The 24,931-nt window shown below is 44.7% G+C and overlaps 1 pseudogene; it reads right to left on the reverse strand.

The window, feature by feature from the left end:
• Positions 1 to 16,097: 16,097 nt before the first annotated feature.
• Positions 16,098 to 23,743, reverse strand: LOC119057564 (histamine N-methyltransferase-like; annotated as a pseudogene).
• Between the last annotated feature and the right edge of the window lie 1,188 nt (positions 23,744 to 24,931).

Genomic DNA, 24,931 nt, shown 5'->3' on the forward strand with positions numbered 1-24,931 from the left:
CATGCTTGAGATTTGGCTGTGAACAGCTTTCCAGTCATGCCCACCCCTCTTGCCTCTGCTCCATGTCTGGTCGACCTGGTCAGAAAGCCCAGTGCTCCTCCTCTGGTGCCAGCAAGAAAGTCCGGCACGCAAGCCCTAGGCCACAGGAGGCAATCTCCACCCTGGCCCTGGCCCCACTCACAATAAAAGCCCAGCCACTCTCTATTCCCTGCTCTCTGGGACCCGCTTTCAAGCCAGCCCTACTCACCCCAGAAAGTCTCAGTGAGTAGGAAACCTTTCCACAGCTGCCTTGGTGCGTGTAGGGCACCATGGGTTTCAACACCTGAACCTCGTTTGGGGTGCGTGGAAGAGTGTGCTCTGTCTCTGTGGGGACCAGAGCAAGTGCCATCTACACAAAACACGGTCATTAGTAACTGGGTGCACAGTCCACAGGGTGAGCCAGGTTACAGTCTCCTCTCCGTCCACTACTCGGTCCAGCATTTTATTTGCCAGGGAAAAACTGGTAATGGGTATTTTATAGCACTGTCCTTGAAAAAATAATTGTAACCTTTTTAAAACAAGTGACAATGGGAATAAGGGCACTCATTTATCAATGGGGTGTCATGAGTCCCTCAGCCTGAGGCTCTGCCTGGACAACCAGAGCAACTTTCCTGGGCAGCCCAGCATTTAGGTACCAACTTGCTACACTGCAAATACACAGAGAATAAAGCACAAGCTGCAAGGTTTGGTTAAATAAACATTAAAAGGAATAAGTATTATACCACATCATCCCATATCACAGCCTATCATTAAATATTTTTTTCTACATCAATTATTAAAATGGTAGCAAAGTGTAGATGGGTCTTGATTAAATATGAAGAACATTTAGGGCTATTGAAAGTTGAGAAAAGTAGGCTTTTATGAAAACCTCAGTCTGTTTCTGTCTTAATAAAAAACTAAAGACTCAGTAAGAGAGACTTGTAAGACATACAGTGGTACCCCCTGGGCCGCTGGCAGGGTGTTTACAAAGGAGGCAATGAACGGGCAGAGGGAAATGGGAAGACTGACCCCAGTGCTGCCCACTCCTGGTGGAGGCTGGGGTAGCAGCAGCGACCTCCCTTTGGGAAACCTGAGGCCATAGCGGTATTATGTACCCAAATCTGGACATTAGCAAATAGCTTGCGGTGATGAGCATCACACAACCGCACATCCTGGAAGTACTCCCTAACCCTCAGCACCGCAGAATCAGAAGTTAGTTGCCGCTGCGTCCATCTCTCCTGCCTTCTGCACGGGCATCTTCAGAAGCCGTGGTCACTCAAAGAATGAGGAAAGCTTGGCTGTGTGTGTTCATAACAAGCAGATGTTGTATATTTGTGAGAACTAAAAACTGTGTAAGTTTCAGGGGTCAATTCCGTCCAGCGATGAGAAAGGATTTTCTAATTCGCGCTGCTCTACAAAGAAATGGGCTTTTTTGACAAAGGACTGAGTTTCTGATCCCCAGGAATATTCCAGTAGAAGCCATCGGTCATGGTGTAAACTGCGTTTCTGAAGTGGAAGAAAGATCGGAATGCATGACTGTGAGGTCCCTTTCCACTTCCACAATGTGATGATTGATTGATCAGGTGGGCAGGAAAGTCATGAGGTGGACTCGAAAAAATTTTTGTCCTGTTAAAAAATTTTTTAACCTCTTTTCCAAAATGATGTTTCTCAGGAATGTGACGTTGATGGTCCCCTAGAGGAGAGTAAAGACAAAATACCCAACCTTGATTTCCCCTCTCTAAAACATAAATGTCTGATTAGGACCTGGAGGTGGAAGGATGGTGGGGAAAATAACACAGTTCATAAACCTCATAGCACAGCCAGCAACATCAATCCACCAGCAGCTACGTGTTGAGTAGCTATTGTGTTGCGGGCACTGCAGGAGATAAAGGATGTGTAAATACAAGGTCCCTGGCTTTAATGTCCTCAAAATATGTTTGAACAAATAAGACATAAAAAGTAAACGCTTATAAATAAATGAAGAGGGTGCAAACCAACTACCATGGACCAGATCCAACCTGCATCTGGTCAACACACTGTTTTTAAAATGTTTACATTAGAATGCCATCGGACAGGATGTATGCCCTCCTATTCACCACGTCGGCGCTCCTCATTCAACAAGAAACACTAGAGGGTTTTAGAGAAGGAAAATGTCCAGGGTCTTCTCCAGGACCTCATGGAGAAGGAAAGATTTCATCTGCATTTTAAAGAACAAAAAGGACTTACACAATCAGAATAAAGGAGACACATCCCAGACATGGCAGCGACAGAAGTAAAAGTCACAGGAGGATAAGTATAAATCATTATGTGATCGGTTCTTTTCCTCTCTGCTCTTCTTACTCTTCACCTTCTTGCAATGCCTTCTGATGTCTTCTATGTGGTTTTCTTCCCGTGTTATTGCAGACAGGCAGCCACCATCAAGCCGAGATCTTGGCTTCACGAGACTCAACTTCTCCAGCTTCACAACCCAGCAGAAAGAAAAAAAAACTTCCTCTCTAAATATTCCTTGATGGAAATATTTAAGGAAAGACCCTGATTCCAGGGAATTGAGGCCCTGGATGACATGCTCACCGAGAGGAAAGCAAGACTGTTAACAATGTGACGTATGTGCACTGCGCAGCCACAATCAAAGAGGGTATTGGATGGCTCACTGCGGGCCTTCAGGCTACAGAAACCCACTGACGGCTTGGAATCTGAAAGTCACAGGACCAAAGCACATGGCAAACCGGTGGAAGAGGCAAAGGAATATGGAGAGGCCAGTGAGGAAGCTCCTCCAGTAGCCGAGGACCGGCAACATAAAGCCCAGTCCGAAATGTAGGAGGACAATGAAAAATAGATGCAAGAAATATTTGGGGAGAAATCTATTGAATGAGAAAATACACTGGATATGGGAGAGGGAAGGTTCAACAATAATTCATTTGATCAATATTCATGAGAGTCGATTCTGTTTTAGATGCTGTCCCAGGTCCTGGTGAATAGCGCAAACAAGGTATCCGCATCATGGAGCTCACGTTCCTCTGGGGAACGGGAAAGAAAGAGAGGCACATAAACTGAGAAATAATTAATATAATTTCAGTCCCTAGTACATGCTCTGAAAAATATGTAAATGGCACACAGAGTGGTGAGTGGCAGGGGCTATTTCCGACGAGGCTGTTTGGTCTGGGAAGGCCTTTAAAGGAAGGGCATGAGCTGAGAGCTGAGAGCTGGCTGAGTGGTGAGAAGATCTGCCAACACGGAATCCGGGAGAGAAATGTTAGGGGAAAGACCTGCAGGTGAAAAGACTCTAAGGAGCAGGCTGGGCAGCGGAGAGAGATGGACAGAGGATGGCTTTGCTGGAGAAACAGGGGCAGGGGGAGAACGAGGTGGGAGGGAAGATGAGTGTGAGACAAGGGCTGGGTTGGGTAGGGCCTCCTGCACCGATGGAAAGACAGAGGATTCCATCACAGCTGCCATGGAAGTTCAGCAGAGGATTCGGAGGACACAGGATCTCATTAAGGCTTTATGCAGACCACCCAGACTTGCAGGCCGTCCAACCTGTTGGCCTCTCTGGGCCACCCTGAGAGAAGAGGAGTTGTCTTGGACCACACGCTAAATACACAAACACTAATGAAAACTGATGAGGAAAAAAAAGGACATTGTAAATAACTTTACAGTTTTGTGCTGAGTCACATTCATTGCCATCCCAGGCCACCGTGGCCCGTGGGCCATGGGTCGGACATCCCTGGTAGAGAATGGACCGCAGGCAAGAGTGAAGCACAAAGAGTCATTATCAGGTCACCACAGTTCAGACAAGAGGAGACGGCGGCTTTGGCAGGGATGCTGGCCCAGGAGGCGCCGTTAGGCAGTCAGAGAAAGTCTAGAACTTGTGCCCGAGTGAAACAGGGCATTATCGTGAAGAGAAGAACAAGCGGTTGAAGGAATTTTTTTCATGCTTGAGCCTGAGCACAGCTGGTACTCAGGAGAAACCCAGTTTTGCTTTCTTCTTTCTATTAAATCTTTGGTGATTTTTTCAAAGTAAACAATATTAAAGAGGCTTTTCTGATATTTCTGTTTAAAGAGTAAATGTCTACAGATTTCTGGGGGAGCTTGTTAGAATGTATAAAAATAAAACACATTTGTACTTTATTAATTTCACTAGTTAATTACAGAAATTAATTCTCAAGAAACCTAACTGTGTAAAACTATTTTTATAAAAAGTTATTAACTACAGAATTTCTATAGACATCAGTTTAAAATCTGCAATGATCTACATGAACAATGACACAGAGATGGACAGGTCATAGGAGAGTTTTCTGTACCCTCATTGCATTGCGTGACCTGCGCACATGGGCAGGAGGCGATTCCGGAGACGCCCAATGGAAGCCCAACGGGAAGCGGAGCCCCGCCTGGCCGTCTCACTGGGTGAAGGAGAGCCTTCGTCTGGTACCAGGGCCACGACCCTGGAGTGGCAGGAAGAATGAGCTTCTGGCTTTGTCTAAAGAAATCCCTGGGTTATCTGTGTTTCCAGACCTCAAATTCCAGTTTTGAAGGGAAAATACCAATATAAGAGGAAAACAAAAAAATAAATTTTGAAAAATCCTGCGGAACTGTGGGTTCTTCATCCTGGGGTTGAAGCTGGCAGGTGGGCCGCTGGACACAGGACGAGCTGCTCTGCCAGCCACGGCCGCTCACGTTTTGATCCTGGAATCCTTCTGTTTGTGACATTGCTTTTCCCAAGTGTCCTTTGGCTCTGTGGGATGCTGGTGCTATTTGGTTCCTTGAAATGTCTAAAAATCTTTAACCTCAGCCCTTATCAAGTTTCAAGAAGGAACCCAGAGAGCCATGAGTAGTTGTCACTTTATGCCTTAGTTTCATGTTGAGAAAGGATGCAAAAATGAAAAGGAACGAGAATATTCTGCAGCTACGTCCTGGCTGTCTGCCACTGCGGCACCCTGTCTCCTTTGGTTTACTTCTGCGTTACTTTTCACAATTAATCGAAGAACAAAAGATGTTAATGGCAGCAAATTTACTTACCGGTGCTAACCCTGAACACCATACTTGAGACAGAGAATTTAATGAGAAGCGTTCATGTACTGAACCAAAAAAGAAATCACCGTGTGTTTATAGTTTAATGGTTTTCATTTTTAATTAGTGACTTCAAATTTTTTTTTTAAAAAAACCTGAGTTTGGCCCCCTCAAATATCATATAATTTTAATTAGCTTCCAGATTTCTGCATTAATTTAAAAAGATGTATTCAGAGCTTATTTTCTTTTGAGTGACAAACGTCGTAGCACACTGTGACAAAAGCCACCTGAGAGCTTTTTAAAGCCAAGCGTGTTACAAGTAATATTTACATTTTGGTGACTATGCTTTAAGGTTTCCTTGAAAAGTAACCACGCGCCCTTGGTTACAATGACATCTGTACCACACTTACTTGGCAAAATTCTCCAGAGAGATCACTTATGTTTAATGAAACACATTCGGTGCAATCAAAGCTGTATTTTAATGTCCTCATTTGCAGTACTGTCTCATAACATTGGCCTCTGCCGCGGATGCTGAGAAAAAAGAAACAAACAATCCAGATCCTATTTTCTTCTGTTGCCTCTGACTTTTAGTGGTTTGCCACGATTGCAAAATAGGACTTTTGCTCCTTCATACGTGATAATATGGCTCTTTCCCAGAGGCATTTCACAGCAGAGTTTCCCACTCAGGGGAGATGAGAGGATACTAATGCCCCCACGGGAGCAGACTCTGAGTTCTCCAGGTGTTTGAGGGGACGGTCTCATCCTAAAGACAGAAATGCACCCAATTCTTACATGAAAACAAAGACCAATAGAACCGAAGATCCAAGTTCAGTGAGGAACGTAATCATCATTTAAACTGTGTAAACAATTCCCTGATGATGCTGATGACTTCACTGATTGAACGAGCAATCAGTCACCCAGGAGCCCACCCCACTGTCCCCGCAGAATCATGACCATCAAAGAAGGGAAACCAACAACCCAATATGTTTACGACTTGGCATTGGCTGAAGAATCCGAAACTTCCACAGCGCGGCTTGAGAGTATTTATTTTGGACAATACAGTGATGACTGACTGTGGCCATTAGCTTTTTCCTGTTATGATCTTTTCTTCATTTTGTGTGCGCTTAATTTGTGATGGAGATTGATTAGCCTAAAGGAGGCTGGGGTTGATGAGATTTTGCTGATATACTGCACAGGACGCACATCCAGTTGAGGAGAAAAGATGAAAAATGGAAATGATAAAGTTGCATTGCTAGCTTGTTGCAGAGGTAATTGAAGTAGCTTGTGCTGTGCTGTGATGTGTAGAAATAAAATATGTACAAATTTATCGAGATCATCCTTCTGAAGAAAAGGACTACAAAATATATCCCTTCTCTTTTTATGTATTGAAGAAATCTCCCAATCCTTTTTTGACAGTGATATTAAAGCAAACTGAAAATGAAACCCATTCAGAATAAGCCCGGAAGTGAAGCCAGTTCTATTTTACCCATGGAAATAGACAGAAGGGTTAGCACAGATAATTGAAATATAAGCATAATGTAAGAACAGCATTGTGTCCATTAGGTGAAACCACAACTCTGTATAATATCTTTTTAATAGAACTGAAATTGCAAACTGAATTCAGTTTTTTTTAACCTGCCCAACTTTCCCTCTGATGGAGATACTAATTATCAGGGAAATGCCTAAAAAATACATCCTTACCAGAACATAAAAAAGAAAATAAAGAAAAGGGCCATGACCTAAAGCACAAGGACAGCAGTGCCACACAGCAGGGATCTTTGCTCACTGCTGTGTCCCCAGTGCCTGGGGACTGTGCTGGCGCATGAAAGGAGCCCAGTGGGCCTCTGCTGAATTAACAAGGGCACAATCAGTCCTTTATGCTGAGAACTGACTGGTCGGTGTGGGTAAGATCACAAATATGTCTTCACTTTCAAGAGTCATCTGGCATATAAATGTGTCATATGCAAATCTGGAGCTCCACATGACAGTCCACCAAAACATGACCTTGACAGAGGACTACAACACAGGTCTAGTGGCTGTGGGTTTTCTCTGAAGGCAAGTGTGACTGGAGCAGAGACACTTTCCCACACCCAGCAGCTCCAGAGCGGAAGAGAATAAAGCCCATGACGACATCCCAGCACCGTTCCGCAGCACCGTGACGACTCCTTCCTTAACGTGGAACATTGACCAGGCCCTCCAGGTCCTTCACAGAGTTGAGCAAATGAGAATCAGAGAGTTCTGTCTTCTCCACCCTTTTCTAAGCAAGTATTCTCATGCAAGTGACATGAGCTTTACATCAAACAAATGACATCAAAGGAAAAAGAAAAGGACAGAAGAAAAATCTGAGGGAGATTTATAAAAGTGAACGTGCTTCATGCTGGTGAGTAAGGGCTATCAGGTCAGAAGACATGTGTGAGACTCCAGGCTTTGGAAGAGGCAGCGGGAGAGGTGTCCCCGGTACCCACAGGAACCACTTCCTTCCACTTCACCTGGAGTCTCCATCCCGCCAAGTGTGTGCCCTTTCTATCCCCCAGGGAAATTTTTGACCTTGAACCTGAGAAGAACTGACCACTGTGTTAGTAGCTGTTTATTTTAGTTCACCTCCCAACAGCCTGAGCTCCACAGAGCAGCAGGATCGCATTTCACATTTCCTGAATGGAGGCTCAGCCAGCACCCAGGGGCTCCATCTGGCTCTGCTCCTTCCTGAGACAGCTCTGACTACAGCAAGTCCTACCTGAGACCCTTCACTACATTGGTGTCTGGAAAGACATCAAAGTCTCCAATGGCCCAAGACTGAAAAGCTTCTCACCAACAGAGAAATGGCTAAGAATGCTGGTTCTGAAAATTTATTAGCTGGGGGACCTTGGGCACATCATCCAGTTATTGTGAGGCTTATTCTGTGCCCATGTTCACTGCAAATATAACAAAACTCACCACTCTGGTAATTGATTATGTGTAAGATACTTAGCAGAGACAAATCACTGAGACCTGCTACAATTCAGATGTGTCTCAAAGACACTGTGCCAAGTGAGAGACACCAGTCACAAAGACTGAGTACTCTTCACTCCACTCAGATGACGGCCCAGAACAGAGAGGTCTGGGAGACAGGCAACAGATTAGAGAGGTTGCTCAGGGCTGGCAGTGGGAATGACGGAAGAGGGAAATAGCTAGAAGGCATGAGGTTTCTTTTGAAGTGACAAGAACGTTCTAAAATGGACTGTAATGATGGCTGCCCATATCCGTGAACACACTTAAAACCACTGACTGCACACTTTAACGGGTAAACTGTAAATATGAGTTACATCCCGACAAAGTTGTCCTTGAAAAGATAGTGCAGTGCCTGTCGCTTATTTAATACTTGAAAATGTCAGTCATTATCATTTATTTACTCACTCAACAAGCTTTATTAAGCTTCTATTAGAAATCTGGTACCATTCTTCTTGTTCTTGTTACTATTTATAGACCATTTTTACATTTAAACTGTGTGTGTGTGTGTGTGTGTGTGTGTGTGTGTGTGTGAAATGTGCACAGGTTTGAATAATGCAGGAAAAGTCCATAATGTCATTGTGACTAAAGTGCCTGATATGAAAAGATGACATCAATTTAGGTGAATAAAAAGTCTGAGATGTAAAGTTGTTACCTGAAAAATAGTCACTCCAATCCTTAAGCCAAACAGGCATCTTGAGAACATCAACAAAAAGAAAAGTCTTGCCCTGGCTGGCGTAGCTCAGTGGATTGAGGGCGGGGCTGCGAACCAGAGTATCGAGGTTCAATTCCCAGTCAGGGCACATGCCTGGGTTGCAGGCCAGTTCCCAGCAGAGGACGCATGAGAGGCAACCATACATTGATATTTCTCTCCCACTCTTTCTCCTTCCCTTCCCCTCTCTCGAAAAATAAATAAATAAAATATTTTTTAAAAAAAGTCTTCATGTATCCAAAACTAGAGTTAATTTATTTATAGTCAATTTAGGGAGCTTTTCAAATGAGAAACACGTAAATCAGGGCCCGGAGAGCAACTCTGTTTCTGTGGATTTGAGCATTTTGTGTTTAAGAATCCCAGAAATGAAATCTTGCTTTGGATGTTTTAAGACGATTGACAACCGCAAACTCCAAAAGCCGTATCTGAATCTCAGAAGGCGTGGGTCGACTATTCCAAGCAGCCCCACCGCCCTGCTGTACTTCTCCTGACTTTTACCAGCGAACCCCATTCCACTTCCTCCTCTCTCCACCTTCGATCACACTCATTTCCATCTTCCACCAAAGACCACAGGTGGCAGGTAAAATAATAGAGTTGTAACCAAAACGTTACAGAAACGAGAAGAAAAATTAATACTCTATAAAAATCTATATCCAAATGGGAAATTCTTTTACAAAAAAAGTTTGGATCTGCTTCAGCAAGGGCAAAGATTTCAATGGGTTTAGGTTATGCCAAGGTGGCGTGCTGGTCAGATCGACACAGGCTATTTGGACCGGTATTGAGGCCCTGAGCCCAAAAGAGTACAAAGAAGCAAACCAAAAAGGCAAGGCAGTCAGATTCCCCCTATAACTCCTCTGCTTTCCATTTATTTTACTTTTTAAATTGATTTATTTGGGTGACAGTGGTTAATAAAACTCTATAGGCTTCAGGTGCACAATTCTGCACACGTCATCTGTATATTGTACTCGGCGTCCGGCACCTCAAGTCAAGGCTCCTTCCATCACCATTTACCCCCGTTTACCCTCCTCTGCCTCCACCGCCCCCTTTCCCTGTGGTCATCACCGTACTGTCCTCTACGTCTATGATCCTTTTCATTTCAGGTCAGATAAGCTGCTCACCAGAATCCTCCCTCGACTTTCTAGTAAATTCTCTGAAACCCACAGAAAGCACTGAAGGCTCCTGTAAGACCCAATTTCTCCTGAAGATGTGCTGACATCGTGGCTGCCAGAGCTGGAACCTAGGTCAGAAAAGTAAGTCTGTGCTGGTGAAGAATTTTTACTCTAAAATAATGCTCTCCTGGTGTCCTTGCTTTCTCCATCAACACTCCATGGGTTTGTTCACTCACGCGATTTGCTAAGCCAGCAAAAGCCATTGGGAAAAGGGGGGAAACTGCCCTGAAATAAAGTATCCTATGAAGTTTTTTTTTTCCCTTATAGACATAGTCAGGATTCCTTCACAAGCACAGATTCTGAAGCAACTAAAGGAAAACAATTGAAAAGACTGAAAAAGGTAGAAATTTACTCAAGGTCATGGACATATTTTCATGAAGATCTCCTTCAAGTCAAATCTCCTTGAACACACGGCCAACTCCGCCTGCTACACTAATAACACAGTAAATTAAAACATTAAAAATTTCACTTTTTGTGGAAGCAAACTTGGCTTTATTTATTATTATAGACCAGGCTATAGAAAGCAAAATGGTCATAATAATCTCGCCTGAGTTTTTCCTTCTATTAAGACATAAATTTTTTGATGAATTTTCTCGTCACTAAATAACTATGCCCTTGTGAACAGAACATTTATCTCGATACAGTTATTTGTCAAAAATTCTTGGCAAGGGTCTCCTGTGGTTTCAGCCCTGGGACAGCTAGTGGACCTGACCCTCAGTTTCTTGAGGAAAGTGATTATTTCTTATTTATTTATTTATTTATTTATTTATTTATTTATTTATTTGCATCCCTCCTATCTCACCCAGTGCCTGCCACACAGTATGGATTCAGAAGTTGTTTGTGAAGTGGGTGAAGCAATTACCTGACTTACTAACACACGCACACATAGCGTCACTTCAGAGAGCTCCGACCAGGGACAGCAGCTTTTCTCCCAACACGTCAGCCTGAACCATCATGGGTGCTCATGGCCCGGTGCCAAAGGGTGACAGAGAAGGGAACTTTATTCCGATTCCCTTTTCTCTGGGTTTTAATAGTTGCTGGAAAAGAGGATGGCCATTCATGGTCATTTTACTTGGTTTCAGCAAAATACCTCCTGTTACTTTGGGGGTTAAACTATAATGAGACTATCCCAGCTGGTTTATTGACACCCGTCCCCCAAACTGTTCCTGCCCACTCTTTGCCGCTTTGCTCCCAGATGCAGAGCCCCACGGGGGGCGGGGGCCAGATCAGGGTGGACAGACGCGCGGACCCAGGCCCTTCCTCTTTGCCTGTACTCGCAGTGGCCGGCAGGGAGCCTGGGATGGATGGAGCGCACGCTCAGCTCCTGACAGTTGCTGGGCTCCTGTCTGTCTCGCCCTTTCTTTCACATGCTTCATTCTTTGCTTTCTGGAAAGGACGTGTATTGACTTTGTGGAGCCACCGCAGCCAGCCGTGAATGATGCATTTAATGAAAACTCCTGGCCTGGCTCTCAAAGGCGGCATGCAAACAGTGAAGGACAATCATGGCTGGGCAGCGATGGGCGTGGGGCTGTTCTGTTTGTTGGCTTCGCTGGCAAGACAGGTGCCTTGCCTGGCACGATTTCCAGTGTACAGAGTAAAAACTATTAACTAATATTTTAATCATACTCATTTTTTGTTGCTGCCCCTCTCCCTATTGCAGTAATCCTTCATTTTTAAAGGTCAGTGACTTTTGTTTGAACACCTCAAATTCTATATCCTGAAAAGATGCACATGAGGATTCTGAATAATTACTTTTTTGGTGGAATTACATGAAAATTTCTGTGGAGCTCTGTAGTTATTGCTGCCATCCTTGCATTTCAATGTTGAACTTCAGATTATTGAAAAGGCTGTTTTTCTTACAATTTCTCTTTCTTTCTATTTCTCTCTTTAAAAAAATTAAAAATTAAACAAACAAACAGGATTTGGCCTCTTCTGGGAAGAACAATCCAAGTGACAAAGTCCAGTCGAAATAGGCACCTGATGATGGTGACAGAGAGTGTGCAGGGCAGGACTCGGTTTGGATGAGACCACAGATGCTGCCCAGTGCCCCGTGGCTCCTGGCCTTTCTGTCATTCACACAGAGGCGAAGGACAGCCGTCACAGGATTTCTCTCCTCCAGGATGAGTGCACACAATGCCTTGGCAGGCTGAATGGGCGCTTCTGCGGCAGCCTGACCTGGCAGTTCTCCAGCTGGGTGATAAGAGGCAGTGATGGGGACCACTGAACAATCCTAAGACCAGAGCAACGCAGCCAACAACCGGCTCAGGGTAAGCAGCCCAGGACTCCAATGAGCACATCCTCCTGGAGCTCTGCAGGCTTGGGGAGAAGCGCCGGCTCTGTGCTACACCCGCTCACCCAGAGGGAGCAGGCGGTCAAGCTGTCCCTTACACTTACCAGAAGTCACAAATGTACCAGGCTACCTGTGTTCACATTACCTGAGCCTTGTCCTCCTGGAGACAGCATCTCCCTGAGCTACCCTAGTTTTCAACCACTTACTTTCCCCGATGACTAGCTGTCCAAATTGCAGCCCAGTGCTTTTCCTGTGTATGCATTACTAATCTCTATGTTAATTAAAGGACAGTTTCTAGTGGGTTTTGGCATAACCCAACCACTGGAGCACTTTCCAAGTACAGACAAAAATATTCTCTATGTGGTCCATGAAGAGTTGGCCAGTTCTGATGGAGAAAACATTAGAACCGTGGTCTGGGCTTCATAGAAATGAAACAGCTGGTTGACAGGATTTTGCTGTTATTTGTTATTCCAGCACAGCATACAGACAGATGACTTATAGAAACAGTCACTCCTTTTCTCCCATGTCTAACTCTGACAGGTGTCCTGGAGTCCCCAGAATAGCATTCTGCATCCCCAGCCACCCCAAAGTGTACCTGAGCCCACAGAGAAGCCTAATTAAAGGTGTGCTTAGAAAATCTTGCTTTTAAGCACCTCTAATCATAGGACTGTCATTCTGTGGGGCCCACACAGGACGGCGAGCACCCCATTAATTTCGACTACTAGAGGATTTCTCGTGCTTATAACATATTTTAAATTCCATTGCCTCCCTTAATTTCCTATCACTGAATACATTATAAAAATATTTCATATACAATTTACATATATGTATTTTCCCAAAACAATATTTCTACAAATATGTCATAATGATTTCTTACAAATTCAATATGCTCATATCCCATTCTATTTAAATCATCCCTTGTTTTTTCTTTTTCTGTTTTATCCATCCTACTAGAACTTTCGGAGTCTGATAAATTACTGTTTCCCACATTTAAGTTATACCAGGCTAAACAGACCTTGTTACCTCAAATCTAGTTTTCAGGCTCTTTCTCTTGAAAAAGAACCTTCTTTTGGTTGCTTCTACTTGCCTCTCCTAAACCTCATAATCTTATCTGTTTCCTCTAAAATTATTTTGCTGCGTAATATTTGGGAGATGAAATGTGTTGTCACTTCCTCCCGACACTCTTCCTGGGTGAACGGGATCATCTCGGGAAGATCATACTAGCTTTCCGCAGAGCCCTGCTTGCTGTACAAAACGTGGCACATGACACTGGTACTTGGCCCCAGCTGTTCCATTTCTGGGAGCTTTTTAAGGATGATCTGAATGCTCTCACTCCTAAATCCCTCAATTTCTGTTTTATAAGCACAAACCCTCTTTGACACGTTTTTGTGAAACTTTGCTGGTTTTCCCTGTAAGAAATTTGGGCTTTATCTCCCCATTCCATCTTCTCCCTCACCATATCCCTCTAGTCTGGTGGCCCATCTCTTTCTGCTTTCCAGAACATCTGTTCTCCTGCAGACATTGCTTTCTGCCAGGCAGGGGAGACCAGAAGCTTGCCTGCAGTTACCACATTTTCCTCACTGAGAATCACACAAAATCCAGTGGCAACTCACGATTACTCATGGCCCGTAGCAAAATGCATCATTGAATCTGACCATACTTTCCATAGGATTCATCAACACAAAATTTTCATCAAACAAAATTTAATCTGTCTTCTCTAACAATGGCTTGCGAATGTCCAATACGTATCTTCCTACATATTAACTCCCATCTCTAGTTCATTTTTGCCTGTTTTGTCACTCAAAACCACCTGCCCCCAAACCCTTCCTGTCCTTGACCTCACAGAATGCATTTTCAGTATATTCCATGTTCTCACATTTTTAGGATTTTTCCTTTTGTTTGGAGCTGACACAGCCAATTTCCCTGATATAATTCTTGCATTTCAAATACTCTTTTTTCTTACTACCTGTGGGGCACTGTCTGCATATGTGAATGCCTCCTCCAGGCTACCTCCTCTTTATTTTCCCTCGTCACAATCTACCAGCCTTAAACAAGGTAACTGGTGTCCCCCTGGTGTTTGTGTGTTTGTTTTGCCCCTAAAGAAGAATTCTAAAACCCACAGTATGACAAGGGCTATGACTCGCCTCTCATTCCTGCAATTATTTCCTCTCCACCACCGAGAGCAATAATAGATGTGTGTCGCTTGCGTGTAGACTCGTCATGTTACAGTAACTTGCCTGGTGTCTGCAGCTTTCAATGCTGTTAGACAAAAAAAAAAAAAAGAAAGAAACGAGTTCACTGGACCCCAAGGTTCTTCTCAGTCTAAACCTAATAAAATTGCCTCCTTTGGTTCTGTTCCTTGTCTCTTCCCTAAGACCTCTGCCACATAAGGATCTACGGATGTGCTTAGAAGCCTGTTTAACACTGTGGTACTGCCAAGCCTTCCAGCAGGCTGAATTCTCCCACTGATTCGGTAACGGGCATCCAAAATGCTGGTGAAATCCAGTTTTAGTACCCACCTGCTCCTCCTTCCTCTGCTGGTCATCCTGCTTCTCTCCCTTGTTCCGTGAAGAACTTCAAACGTTTATTCAACCAGGCTTCAGAAATGTAGAAAGAAGCCATCGAAGTTAGAATTGTTTACCATCCCTGACTTTGAGCTTCAGGTAAATAATATTTTAGAAGATCCTGCCCTACTGTTCTTTGCAGAGCTGTTCCAATGGCAGACAAGTGACTTCTTTAAAACACGTGCACCTTTACACACTCAGCCCTCCTCTCAGGTTATTCTCTCTTGGTGACGATATCTATTTGCCTGGACTATCTGGACTTGACTTTAGGAGGCAAGCTGGGTTTAACCAGTGAAAACAGTGGGGTCCCCAGGAGAATCCCAAAAGAAGTTTCAGCAGCTTCTCCAGAAGCCTGAGCCAGGATGACAAGGTCCAGCCGATCCTCGCCTCGTGGAGCATCGGAGGCTGAAGCTGTCTTTGCCATTAACTGCTTTCCTTCTTCAGTCTTTCTTCTGTTATTTTTTCACATCCTTTAATATCAGAGTGTAGCCCTTCCTGCTCTGGAAACAGTTCTTAAAAGTACTTCATCACCCTGGCTGGTGTAGCTCAGTGGATTGAGCGCGGGCCTGTGAACCAGAGTATCGCGGTTTGATTCCCAGTCAGGGCACATGCCTGGGTTGCAGGTCAGTTCCCAGCAGGGGACGCATGAGAGGCAACCATACATTGATATTTCTCTCCCTCTCTCCTTCCCTTCCCCTCTAAAGATAAATAAATAAAATCTTTAAAAAAATACTTCATCATTCACATTATCTTTCAGCATCATTCAATCTATTTGGTTTCCTCTCCAGTCAAGCAAATCAAATGGATTAGCTATTGCTTGACTTCTTTTCCTTCTCCACCAACTTATCCTATATATAAATTCTTCCTTTGTTCTTTGACATCTGTTATTCACGCTCTAGTTCTTTTATTATTTTCCTATACAAATAAGTCCTCTGTGTTGTACGCATTCTCTCTTACTCTGCCCCCCCAAAAGGGTCAATAAGCATATACTTTACCAGTATGTGAACAATCCATAGTACATACTTTATTGGTTCTCTAGGAAATTCCAGTACCATCAACAAATGGAAAGGATTTTACTCTCAATAAGCCAGTGAAATCTAGTGGCCTCATTTTTCCAGCTTCAGTGATATCTGTCCTACATGTGGCCTCTTTACCTGGAGAACTGATGAGATAGTATGAGCAAAATCATATATAACTGTACACAGAAGGCCAAGAATGTCTTGACATTTTCTAGATTTTACATATCAGAGGCATTCCCTATTTATATTGTGAGATACATTTGTAATTTTAACACAGAAATAAATGATCAGCATTGTTTAAAGTATAATTTTGGAATGCACTGCCATGATCGACATTTATGTCTGAACCACTATAAGACTCAGACCATCATTAAAGAAGACCTTTCTGCCTCTCTGTGCACTGAATCCGGGCTCTTAACAACCTTTCACAAGTTCTGCTCTGAGATCAGATGGTGCTGTTGTGTTAATGTCACAGATTTCTGTCCAAAAATCCCCAACCAGTCTCCATTTTCATTGTCACCAATAAAATGGCCAGATATGCCCCTGGTGGACGGACACCCCTGGTGTCGCACTCACACTCAGCCCCTACTCGTCCAGCCTCTGAGTGCGATCAGTCCACGTGACATTCTGGCAGGAGTCATCCCAGGATAAGCGGGATCTGTACCTTTTCCATAGCTTGTCCCAGCCCCTGGCTCCCTGGGAGAAGGTAGTAAGAGTCTTAGCATCAGTAGCTAAGAGACTATGGAAAAATTTCAGGGTAGCTGGGATGTCTTTTATATAATACAGCATCTGAATCATATGAATAAAGTCTTAGTTCTGAAGTTCTTTTTTCTCCATGATTCTATTCTGATATTCAGATGACGTCTCCTCATGCCAAGCAAACTCCATGTTCTTGAGATTTGATGACTTGGCTAGAAACCCTTTGTACTTGCAATTTGTTCAGCACTTGGTTCAACAACTTCATTGTTGCTATGAATTCCTGGGTATTGAGCCTTCACTTTAGAGAGAATTTGAAGATCAATTTCACCTACACCTCTGCCAATGCTTAGAATCTTAATTTCTGATTTTTCATCTGCAGTCCTCGCTATTACGCCTGGCAGCTACTTGTCCGTGAATCCCTGCATGCACTGGCATTTCGTGGAATTGTTGAGAAACCTCCAGAAAGATTCAACATATCTGCTGTGACCAGAAAACAAGCTCTTTATGAAGATGCCATGTTTGGTTTTCTGAAGAAGACAGAGAGTGAGGGGAGGTTTCGCTCTCTTGCTTAACTAACACTTGATGCACCCTTCCACGATCTTTGTACATGTTTCGTGTTACATCTTTCATTTCAACCTATTCTGAAGTGAATTTACTTCTCCACCATAGATCTTAACTAAATTTTCTATAGTCTACAAATTAATTTGGCTATTACCTAAAAAATTAAAAGAAAAAAGCACCATTTATTCAGATGTTAGGAAATGTTTTTTTAAAAAAATGACTTAGTATCTCTGTCTAGTAGGTACTATATTAGGCATTTGGGATAACACTCACAGTTTCAACATTCACTGTGGAGCTAAGTGTGCAAAGAAACAACAGCATCCGATGAGGTGCGTGCCGCCTGGACGGGGGTCCAAGAGGTCCCCATCAGCAGGGCGTCATCAGGGGTCCCTACAGGAGAGGAAGTGAAGTGTTGGGGGAAAAGCGGAAGTCTGCCAGTCCACAAGCCAGGGAGCCAGTGGGACAGTGGACAGAACAGGTGTTCCAGGCAGGAAAAAAAAATCATGTTCAAAGTCAAAGAAGAACAGGGAAAATGATGTGTTTAGCAAACTGCGTGTGCTAATTGCCTTAACAAAAATTAAGCCAATTATTCAGTCAGCCTATTAGGAACAACGGCCCACATTTGTGGAAAACTCAGCAGTTTTCGTTACCTCATTTCATCCTCACAACTTTGTGATAAGGGCATTATTTCCGTTTCTGTAAAGTTTATCCAACCTAAGTCAATTAATTAATAAGTGGTGGGGTCAGGACTGAACTGAACTGACTCTGATTACGTGGTCCATACCTGTCCCACTCCGCCAGTATCTCTTCTGATTTCACCCCACGGTTGTTAGAAAGCCAGTGCACAATTTTAGATAAAAGAGGAGCTCGATCAGATTCGCCTTTTGGAGAAAAGCGACTTGAGGAAAGATGAACTGTAAGTAGGAAGTCCTTTAAGAAGACTATTTTAATGTTTTAATAACCTAGGAAAGAGATGGTGAGGACCTTAATTCGGATAGGCAGTCAGCTGTAAGGACAGACAAAAGGGTACAGGTTTGAGAAACAATTAGGAATTAGAATAAACAGACCATAAAGACTGGCCAGGCATTGAGGGTGATTGGCAGCAGAGCATTTCGGGAGAGTCTCTTGGCGTCCTGACTTGCGCAACTTGGTGGACAATTGTGTCATCCTCAGAAACAGAGAAAAGTAAGGGGGTCTGGCCATTTCTTCAGCCAGATGGGCTAAGGAACAGGCTACAGTGTCCAGCAGGCACTAAATCATGGGGGGCTCAAGACTAAGGTCAGACCAGAGACAAATAATTAGGAGTCAGTCTACATTTGAAGCCATGAGCGTGCAGGCTGTTGACCAGGGAGAATACAAAGTGTGAAAAAAAGACACATAAGGACAGAGAAAAGGGGTAAATTATTGAAGGAGACTAAAAAGGCCATCAACAAAGTACGGGAAGGAGCATGGAGCATGGAGTCAGAGACAGGGAAGGAGGGCAGAAGTGTGGATGGTGGCAGCCAGGATGATCCCCAGTGACCACCCCCTGGATATCCGCGCCCTGTGCAGTTCTGTCCCTGCAGCGTGGGCTCAAGTTGGCAGCTTACCTGTAATAAAAAGAATACAGCAAAAGTGAGGGAGGTTAGGTCATACAAAGATTGTCGCTTCCATCCGGAGCACTCTCGAGTCACTTGTCCCCGTGGTAGCCAGCTGCCCTGTCATGAGGCTGTCTTGGGGACAGAGAAGCCAGTTGTCACCTCAGGCAGCGCCACGGAGAAGGCCCTGGTAATGCAGTGAGGCCTGCCAGTGGCCAATGGCACGTGCCTGGAAACAAACACTCCCCCAGGGGAGCTGTGAGAGGACAGAGCACCCCAACAGTTTAAACGTCACCTCAGCAGAGGCTCTGAACAGGAACCACCCAGCTAAGCTGGTTCCGGCTCCCTGATACACAAAAACTGAAGTACTAAGTATTTGCTGTTTTAGGCCACTAAATTTGGGATAATTTGTTGTGCAGCTATTGATGACTAATGCAATCACCTGCATATGCGGCCAAGAATGAGGCAGACAGGACCGAAAGGCCCCCTGCCCACTTTGCAGTCACACTTTATATTTTTGTTACACACACATCCGTCAGTTTTGAGGGCTCATTCATCATTTTGGTAATGTGTTCTGCCCTGTAAATGGTGCACAGCTGTGAGCCGAGACGCAGGGCAGTGCAGTGGGGCAGAGCGTGGGCTCCAGAATCAGGACACCTGGTTCCGCGCCTGGCTCCCTCTTCCTTCCTGGGCAGCTTCGGCGCCCTTCTCTTAGGACGGAGGGTGGCTGGGAAGAATACACGAGCCGGTCAGTGCATGGGCCTCCCTGAAGACAGTTCTCGGAGCAGTGCGGGCACTCAGTCAACATCAACTACTATTACTGTGGGCGGGGGGGTGCATGTGCAGAGAGAAAGAGAAAGAGGAGAGATGCTTCCATCTATTTTCCCACACTGACAAAGCCCTCGCCTCTGTCCGTCACTCTATCTTCTATTCCATCACTTTTCCCCCCTGAGATAACAATTCTTTATTCAATATGTCTACAAAACTAATCTTTTTCCTCCTTGGTTGGGAAAACCACCGCAGATGTCACGTCACGCACCTTTAGAGCAATCACTGGCCTGGACCTAGCCCCCAACCCAGCCAGCCCATCCTGCTCGTGACCCTAACCCTGCTGACAAGTGTTCCAAGACCACACGCCCAGTTCCTTACAACTCAAGAATGCCCATGTTGAGCCCAGCCCTCCGGACACCCCTTTGCCTGGTGTTGCCTCTGAAGGCTGTCCCCAGCAGCGGGCTCCACTGGCATCCTGCCTTCCAGAGCCACTTGTCTTACAGAGTGTGTAATTTCAATGCTTTGGGTCTCTCTGGCTCATGATGGCTGGGGGGCCCTCCCTGCCTTCATTCCCCTGAAGACCTGTCCTTTCTGAGGCACTCGGCTCTCAGTTGTTCAGCAGGAGTGCCTTCCTGCACTGCCACGGGCAGCTCTCTGGCTCATCTCCACTACAGTATGCGCTGCCCTTCACTGACTTACTCTCTTCCCTGCCCATCAACCGACCCTGTATCTTCCCCCTGGAATTTTCTGTGGCCCCTCATACCATCCCACCTTCCACCTCTGGAGGGCGGCCTTGCACTAGCAGGGGCAGCTGGCACACCCCCCCCCCTTCCTTCCCAGGGGCCCTCCCAAAGCTGCAGGCTGTGCGCTTCTCCCTCACAAAGGCTCTGCACTCTCCACAGAACAAGGTCCGTGCTGTGCCCTTGTCCTCCACACCTGAAAGACTTCCGCTAACAGCCTATTTACTGGAATAATTTCTTAAACGGCACCTATAAGCCATTTGTCTTTGAACTCTGGTAAAATTAGTCACCCTCTCGCTGTCCTCGTCGGTGGGGATAAGAATAGTAGCCACCTTAAATCGTGGTTGTGCAATTTACATGATATAATGTATGCAGATGCCAGGTACTGTCCCTGGTCCACAGTAAACAAGCAGTAAATGCCAGTTATTATGGCCGGTGTCGTCATCAACATCATCAGCTATGCCACGTACAAACCGCAGCCTTTCCGTGCTCCTTGGGTGAAAAATTCCTGGAAGGGGGTTTAACGCCATCCCAGGGGTATGCTTCTATATGCTCAATATTCCAAATATGTCTTTTTCTTTTCCAAAAATCACCATCCCCAGAGCAGCCCCAATTGCTCAATCCCTCTGTTGTATTTCCAGAAACAATGGTGAGATTTCTTAGTCCTACACATGCTAAGTAAAATGTCAACACGTTTCTTTTGAGACTCCTGTACCCTTTACTCCTATAAAAATCACCAAACTAAGCCCATTTTCTTCATCGATCTAAAGCTCACATCACACTTCTTACTGGGAGGAATCTGGTTTAGTAAAAAATATCTCCCTTGGGTAAATCCAAATCAAACTGATAGTCATGGTGCCCAGCACATAATGTCTTGTTGCACAGCTGTCCTCATCCCTTGTAAAAAGAAAAAAAAACCTAGCGACAAATGCACATTTGCTGGCATGTTTACGGTGCCCTTGTCCTCTTTCGCAAGCTCTCTAGATGGACTTTGCTTCTTCATGCATTCTCGTCCTTCCTACCTGTAAACTGCAAGGAAGGCAAATCAGAGCGGCCATCGATGGGATCTCCGTCACTCCCTTCCTTTCCCTCCTCATCCTCCTCACGCTCACCCTCTTCTCCCTCACCCAGCCCTTCCACAGCGGGCTGTCTCTTCCCATCCTCTGAGGTTAGAGGTCATAACGGACCTCTAATCAGGCTAAAAAGTCAAATCCGGAATTCCCTGTTCCACCACAGGGCGCCCATGCAGATTGCTGACCCCAAGAGGTTTCATGAGTCTGACCCGCCCTTAGTTCTAACTGCCTCTGTCTACTTCCTAGGTCACTTCTGTAGCTGAAGTGACATCTGCAACCTCTTGCTGGTTCCTCTCTCCCCGCTGATTGCCCTGGGAGGAGGTCTGATCAACTGCCAGATAAAGATGAGAAAATACAAGCGGAGGAAATAAGGACTTGCCCACAGTGCATCTGACGAGTGGGAACACAGAGCGACTCACAACCCCAACCAGTTTTCCGCAACGTCTTCTGGGCGAGGTAGCTCAGTGCAACCGCCTGAGCATGGAACACACCTCGGTGCCCATTCTGCCGTCCCTCTCCCTTACACGCTGCAGTGACAAAGCTCATCCCCAACCCCTGCAAGGTGACAGTCAGACTAATCAGTTCTATAAATTTTATTTGGTTGGCAAATCCACATGAACAGGGGAAACATGTATGTGGAGAGAGAAGAAAACTGGGAGAGCTCCTTTGACTCTCTGTACCTCAGTTTTCTCAATAATAAAACGAGAGGGCTGGATTCAACCATCTCTCAGATCCCTGAAACCCAAATATTCTGTGATTTTGCTATTTTAACAGTGATACAAATGATAGTGACAAAAACATTTCATTCTTCTTTCTTGACCAAGATAATATTAAAAAGCATAGAAACACATGGCTATTCATAACCCTTTGGTTAATAATATTGGCTAAACGTTTTTCCAAATTCTATACAATTTATAATCTTACTTTTGTCATCACCGTTTATCCCCTCTACACCCTCTTCTACCTCCATCCACACGCCCTCTCCCTGCAATCCCCACTGGTGTTCGTGTCCATGAGTTCTTCTCTCTCTTTTTTTCTTTTTTGCTCCGTCATGCTCCCCCCAGGCCTCCCTCCCGGGGAGGTGTGAGCCTGCTATCTATGAGTCTGTCTCTATTTTGTTAGTTCTGTTTGCCACGGTACATTTACACATGGAATACTACATGGCCATAAAAAGAGTAAAATTTAACCCTTTACAACAGCATTGGATGGACAGCCTTATGCTACATGAAATAAGCCAGTCAGAGAAAGACAAATACTATGTGATTTCACTCATATGTGGAATCTAATAGTGGTTAATCTTTAAACAATTATCATGAATTAAGTAATTTAATTCTCAGAAGGACCCTAAGATGTAGGTTGTACTTATTCATACCCACTTACAGATGAAGAGGAAATGCAGGCATGACAAAATTAAATAACTCATTCAAGGTCACTGGCAAGCCGCCGAGCCAAGACTTGAACTCAGACAGTGAGTCTCCAGGGGCGGTCTTCTTAGCCACTAGACTGCCTTCCTTTTCTTATGCTTCTCAATGAGAGAAAAATATGCTTTTGAATCAGAGAAAAATAAAGAGTGGCTTTAATTAATTTTCCAGTGTTATACAGCACAAATCCTCTAATTTAAATCATCTCCAAGTCTGCCTTTAATAGGTTATCAATCAGCATGTTTAGAGCTGTTGCCATAAGATTTCAGAATGATGCCAAGAATAACAGATAGTTTTTACTTACACAGGGACTTGCCCGTCGAGCCTCCTGCATCTGCAAAACCTCTCCCCGTAAAATTAGTCATCTGATTTTATACTTTATTTTTAGGCTGCTTTATGTTCTCTTAACATTTGGTATAGTTGCACATCAAAAGTTGCAGAAACTCTATGTGGATGTGTTCGTGCTCAAAAATTAATTTATATTCCATGCCAATTTTAGGAATTAGTGTATCTTTAAATAGCATGTACCTTGCCCAGCTTTTGGAGGCTCTGGTGTGAATAAGGAGCCGTCATTAAGCATCTGTGTCCTGCTGAGCGCACCTGGCGTTTCCCGGTGCACATACTTCAAACTGTATTTTCTCCTGCCATTTACTCTATTCTTTGATAAAACATCAAAATAAGGTAACAGGTCAAACTTGTATGTTGCTAAAACAAAGGAATTCCTACTCAGTGACTGACAACTTGCCTTCCTATATGAAGCTACAACATCTAATATTATTCCCATCCTCTTGGAATTATTAAGTCATCTCATGTGACACCTGTGACACAAATAATGAAAGTAAAAAAGAAGTGATTTAAATACATTCTTCTGAAAGATATGCCACTTCAAAGAAAACGATAAAAATGAACACATAGAAAAGCCGTACTTTCGTGAAGCACCACCGGGGTGACCCGGACCAGGTCGTAAACACACGCTGTGGCCGTGGTGCATTCGCGCCGGGCTCCGCGCTCTCGCCGCGCTCCGTGCTCTCGCGATGCCAGCATCCTCTCCAGGAGTCCTGTCCGAAGGACCACACAGAGAGTTGCATTTACATCCATCCGCCTCCTCGCTGCAGCCAGTATGACGTAATCAAAGAACATGCACTCCTCCTTCACACCACCAAAGGTGTTGTGTATACTATATTCAGACCAAGATTTGGAATTTTGCAACGAAACATATTTCTATAGTTGAATCTAGGACATCATACAACCATAGCTCACCTAGTTCAGGGCATGGTGTGCCCTATATAGAATATAAATCCAAAACAGTAAGCATGCTCACAAATTTAGTGACTGAATACAGCACCAGTTTATTATCTTCTAACTCTGGAGGTCAGAAGTCGGATATGTGTCTCCTGGGATCAAACCGAGGTGTCAGCAGAGCTGTGCTCCCCTCTGGAGGCCCTGAGGGATGATGTTTCCCTGCCTTGTTCAGCTTCTAGAGGCCGGTCACCTTGGTTCACGGTCCCCTCCACCATCTTCAAAGCCATCACTAGCCAATAGAATGTGCACATCACATCACTCTGCCTCTGCCTCTCCTGTCTCCCTGTTCCACTTTTCAGGACCTTATGACTTTATTGAGCCCACTCCAATAATCCAAGGGAATCACCTCCACTGGAATGTCAGCTGATCAGCTCCCCGAACTCCCCTTTGCCTGTAAACGAACACGGTCACAGGTCCTAGAGATCAGGAGGTGGGCATCTGTGAGGGCCAGCCTTCTGTCCACCATGCCTTCTAAGTGAGTGAGCCAAAACCTTGGTAAAGTGCCCTGGAGTCCACACAAGAAGGCTTTCGAGACCTCGGGGAGAAGACACACTGTAGCCAAGAGGGTTTCCAGTTGTGCCCACCATCAGGGTCACCAAAGGTTTTCATCTTCTCACACAAGCCTACAACCAGAAGTCATCTGCGACTCCAGACATGCCTTTTTCCCAATGCCAATTAGTAACAGACATAAAAGAATTTCTACACTTTGCCTACAAAATCCATCACTAGCTGGGATCAATACTTTGCAATTCCTCATTTGCTCTGTGCCTCACGTCAATGTTTTTGTATTCCATTCAGCAAACAATTACCTCCTGACAGCAAAATGCCACGCACAGCTCTGGATGTGCATGCACATGCAAGTGTGCACAGGTGTGCATGCATGCACATTATGTGCTTTGTGCGTGAGTGCATGTGTTGTGTGTGCCTATGATATGTGCCTGTGTGTACCTTCATGTGTGCATTTGTTTGGGGGGGTGTAGAGGGAGGGGAGAGAGAGTTCCTGAGACAAGAGCATGCAAGACAAGT

Source organism: Artibeus jamaicensis, unplaced genomic scaffold, assembly GCF_021234435.1.
Source record: "Artibeus jamaicensis isolate MK-2021 breed Jamaican fruit bat unplaced genomic scaffold, CSHL_Jam_final contig_354, whole genome shotgun sequence".
Classification (NCBI taxonomy): domain Eukaryota; kingdom Metazoa; phylum Chordata; class Mammalia; order Chiroptera; family Phyllostomidae; genus Artibeus; species Artibeus jamaicensis.